Source organism: Sinocyclocheilus rhinocerous, unplaced genomic scaffold (genome assembly GCF_001515625.1).
Source record: "Sinocyclocheilus rhinocerous isolate Xijiao unplaced genomic scaffold, SAMN03320098_v1.1 scaffold3290, whole genome shotgun sequence".
Taxonomy (NCBI): Eukaryota; Metazoa; Chordata; class Actinopteri; order Cypriniformes; family Cyprinidae; genus Sinocyclocheilus; species Sinocyclocheilus rhinocerous.
In genome coordinates this window covers 32,079-37,201 of record NW_015659012.1, presented here as the reverse complement: position 1 = coordinate 37,201, position 5,123 = coordinate 32,079, and the positions used below count along the sequence as shown (strand labels likewise).

General features: G+C 38.4%; 1 pseudogene; it reads left to right on the top strand.

Moving 5' to 3' along the window:
• Positions 1 to 260: 260 nt before the first annotated feature.
• The window catches only part of LOC107723222 (endoplasmic reticulum metallopeptidase 1-like), a 20,189-nt pseudogene continuing 15,326 nt past the window's right edge, over positions 261 to 5,123 (top strand).

Below are 5,123 nucleotides of genomic sequence, written 5' to 3'. Positions count from 1 at the left end.
TCCATATGGTCTGAAAATTGAATTGTGAAGCGTTACACGGACCTTAGCTAATCATTTAATTATAAATGTTGCAACGTTGCACGAATAATAACTTTAGCGATTATTCATCATACCTCTTATATTCGTTTCGACTGGTCTGTTCGAAGGCTCGTATTGTACAGCCCCCTCTACTGGACGCATCAGGAACAACAGGGGCGTAAAACTGGTAAAACTGCCTGCTCCAGGTCTGAGCGAGCCTCTCTCTTCTCGTTCAGAGCACAATGAGCGATCCAGAGATTATGCAGCTCAGCGAGAGAGACTCTACGGTCCGCAGAACCAGAGCTGAACAGAACCAGCAGCAGCAGCGGGACAGTGATGAGGAGGAGGCCGCGCTGAACGCGCTCCAGAGCCGCGAACACAAGCCGCTGATGGGCGAGAGTTCAGCGGTGATTCTGCTGCTCGGGTTCGGGTTTCTGCTGTGGATTCTGGTTCTGATCTCAGTCCAGCAGCTCATCATCAGCAGCCCGGGACACTTCAGCTCCGTCCGCGCCAGGTATACTTTACCATAGTCAGGTGGGAATACCATGGCACTTTGTTTACGATGGTATTGCATAATCACCTTACTATTTACATGTCACTTCAAGAATACGGTAATAACATGGTAATACCATACTGGTAATACCATACCATACACCATACTGCAATGGTTAAAAAAAAAAAGTTTAAAAAAAATCCTATAGTGTCTTTATATTATATTACGATTGACTTATGAGAACTATTTATCAACTTTAAATCATTAATAGCATTAAAAGAATCTGAAGGGATAATAAGAGATACATTTTAGTAACTAGTATTGTTTTTTAATGTCATATAGTAAATATCTGTATTGGATTAATCATAGCTACCATGGTAAAACTGATGACTTATGAGAACTATTTATCAACTTTAAATCATTAATAGCATTAAAAGAATCTGAAGGGATAATAAGAGATACATTTTAGTAACTAGTATTGTTTTCTAATGTCATATAGTAAATATATCTGGCAACATACAATAAGTCACATGAATGTATTTAATTCAATGTATGCTTTAAATAAGAAAAAAAGATATTGCAATGCTTATTTTTGCACAGCAAATATATATATTTTTTCAAATCTCTCTGTGTGTGTGTTTCAGGAGCCATTGATGACTAATTCAAACAATTGAAACAATTCAAAATCAAGATATGTCTTATATTCATTCGCCCCAGAATTCACATAGCCTTGAGAAACTGGGAGGAGGGTGGGCAGTCTGACGATTTTATATCGTGTTCGATCTTGAAGATGTCCACGATCTACTTTTCAAGTGAATCGTAGAGATCGTGATTTTTTTATGTCCTTATAATAGTGTTAAAACTACAGCAGTGCCTGCCTGCTAGATGACTATGACTGGTCAAATTATATCACGTGTCTTTCATGCGTGTGTGTGTTTGAGGTCCGGAGAACCCGTGGCTGGTCCAGGCTTACGCCCGAGCCGCAGTACACCCGTTTGCCACAGTGGTTGGTCAGGAGATTTTCCAGAGCAGACTCTCATTCCTTCAGACACAGACTTCCGCATCTTCAGGGACTTTGGGAATATTCCTGGTATGAGATACACACTGTAAAAAAAAGTAAAAATTAGGGTAAAAAACATGGCAGCTGTGGTTGCCAGAACTTTACCATACAACAATACAGAATTAACAAGTTTTACAGATTAAAAGCATATTTACAGTAAAAACATATTTCATTAAGTGATGTATTGCTGATATTGCTAATGAGTAAACCAGGAGTGTTGACTGAGACTGTCAGATCATGTTTAAGACTTTCTTAAGTGCAAATCTTCTTCGTCTCATTCTGCAGGAATTGATCTTGCGTTCATAGAGAACGGTTTCATCTATCACACTAAATATGACACTCCGGGGCGAATCCACACCGACTCCATCCAAAGAGCAGGTGAGACGTCTGATTCCTGATCAGCCTCATATGAAGACATTAGGAAATAAAACATCTGCTTCAGAGAGAATGAAGTTCTCAGCTGCTGCTCTGTTCAAGATGCTCGAGATACTGAACGAGAGAAAATCAGACCTGAGACGAGCTGCACTCTCATTATACATACAGCGAGAGTGTGTTTGTGTGAGTGTGTGTGTGTTATTGCTCAGATAAGACGTCTCACACTCAGAGCTTTTACCTGATCAGCAGTCAGACGAACCAAATCCAAGATGGACGCTGTTTTAAGAGGGTCTTTATGCATAGAAATAAGTCTTAGGGCTAGATTTACTTTTACTAAGCAGGGCAAATGAGCGTGAGAGCGCTATAATGCCATAAAAGAGCAGATGTGAGTGTAAATGTCTGCAGGTGATTTACTGACAATGAACACATTAAAGAACACAGACACAGACCATCTCCATAATGACCAGCTTATTCTACCAAGAGCAGGGCAAATTAACATCTGCTTTAAGACATGCGTTAAATAATGGCACAAATACCAGTTAACTGACAAGTGCAAACCTTAGTAAATCATGTTGCGTGATTCATTTAAATACTTTCCTGCCATAAATTTAGCGTCTGAAAGAGAAACTCCAATAAATGCATATGGAATAAGGTAAGCCACAAAAATAACTGTCTGTGCCTTTTCAGTGCTAATTTTGCACTGTGTGCCTATAATAAACCCTGACAGTAGTTTTTAAACACCAAAAGAAGGTTTGCACTGACACAAGCTTTTAGTGTGTCTCCACTTCTAAAAGGACATACTATCACAACAAAATTAACAATTCGCCTAACTCTCGCATCTTTAAAACATTTTCCTCCCTCCTTTGTCCTCCTCCTCCTCCCCTCCTTCATCAACTCTAACAGCTGACGACTTTGCCACATTCTTCGTTAATAAAATTACAAACCTCAGTGCACAATTTGCCACACCACAAACTGTCAAACATATCTTACCAGCAAACATTGTTGTAGAATTTTCCTTGTTCAAAATAAATTGCTAGAGATGTTTTGAAGACAGTAGACTTTATCGATCAAACAACAAAGTCGAGTTACAGTTTGCCAAAGGTAACTCCAGAATGTCTTTTCTACACAGATATACTGTATATATGCCTGGAGCTGGTTACATAATTCCATATATGTATTGTTGTATTTTTAGACAGGTGTTTCTTACCATATGCAGAATGATCAATAGCTGTCATGTATATTTCTAGGTCCTGAACAGATTCTTTCCATATATGCAGGGTCTTCAAGTTTTAAATAGTTCACTCAGTAACACACAGTTACTACACACAGTCTCTTTAAATAATAATAGTAGAATAATATCTTCTTATCTATAAGCATAATTATATGTATTATATTGATAGTAGAATAATGTCCTTATTTATAGGCATAATTATATGTATCTATATAGGCATTAAGACCACTGAAAATCTTCTACAACATACACTCGTTTTCATCCTTCTCTCCACTCTCTGAGGCAGAAGTCTCTAAACTCATCCTTTCCAATCATCCTACTACTTGTCCGCTTGATCCTATTCCAGCTCATCTCCTTCAAGCCATTTCTCCTGTAGTTGTACCTGCACTCACTCACATCATAAACACATCCCTTCACACTGGTGTTTTTCCCTCAGCATTTAAACAGGCTCGTATAACCCCACTTCTTAAGGAACCCACCATTAACCTATCTCTTTTAGAGAACTACAGACTAAAAGCGTCTGCTAAATGACTAAATGTAAATGACTAAATGTAAATGTTAATACCTGCTCAGTAAATACATGTGTCTGTGTGTGTTAGATCTGCTCTCTTGTTCTGTACTGTAATGCTTGACTTCGACTGTTGTATTGTTTTTGTAACGCTGCAGAAGAGCAATTTAATGAAAGATGCCAATGTTCCGTAAGTAACTACATTTATTAATAAAAATAATAATCAAAATGAATAATGCATTAGTGTAGTAAGCAAACAGAGTCTTGTATTCAGCTCATGTGCGACACATTTGTTTGCATAACTTCTTTTAAACCTGGTTTGTCCAATCAGAATGTAGAGCCAGTGCTGTGTGTTTTATGATATTATAATAATTATCTGTGGATCAGACATCACTGCTGCTGTAATGTGTCAGCCGTCATTCAGTTGTTGACTCAGATTTACAGCTGTGTGTTTGAGCACCTTAAACCTGAAGCGTGAGGACATATTGTGTTTTATACAGACAGACGGACAGATACTGTATGTATCAGTTGTTTTGAGAATGATGGAATTCCTGTTTATCTCTATCACCAGGCGACAACATCCTGTCTGTCCTCAAGCACCTGGTGATGTCAGATGAACTGGCGGATTCCTCGGAGTATCGCCATGGTAACATGGTGTTCTTCGACCTGCTGGGATTGATGATGGTGGCGTATCCCGCTCACGTCGGCACCGTCATCAACTACATGGTGGCCGTCGCTGCGGTGATCTACCTGGGCGGGAAATGCTTGTTAACCAGCAGTGTGGGTACGTAATGGATAACATGACCAGATATAGGTCTGTCACCAATTGTGTTCGTTTATTTTCATGTTATCACTGAATGCTCAGCCCTCTACGAACACCTTGGCAATTGAATCGCCATTGGCTAGTAAATTTTTTTGTTTACTCGCCAGACTGATAAATATATACATACACATATACATATATACACACATATACACACACACACATACATACACACACATATATATACACACACACACATACATATAAACCATAAAAACCAACATGTGTGTGTGTGTGTGTATGAGGACTCTCCATAGGCGTAATGGTTTTTATACTGTTCAAACCATATTTTCTATTGCCCTACACCAACCCTACCCCTAAACCTACCCCTCACAGGAAACTTTGTGCATTTTTAGATTTTCAAAAAAACTAATTCTGAATGATTTATAAGCCTTTTAAATTACGGGGACACTCAAAATGTCCTCATAAATCACCTTCTCGTTGTAATACCTATGTCATACCCATGTCATTATACAAATTTGTGTCCTCATAAACCACATAAACACGCACACATACACACACACACACACATACACACATATACACATACACACACATAAACATATACACATACACACACATACTGTATATATATATATATATATATATATATGT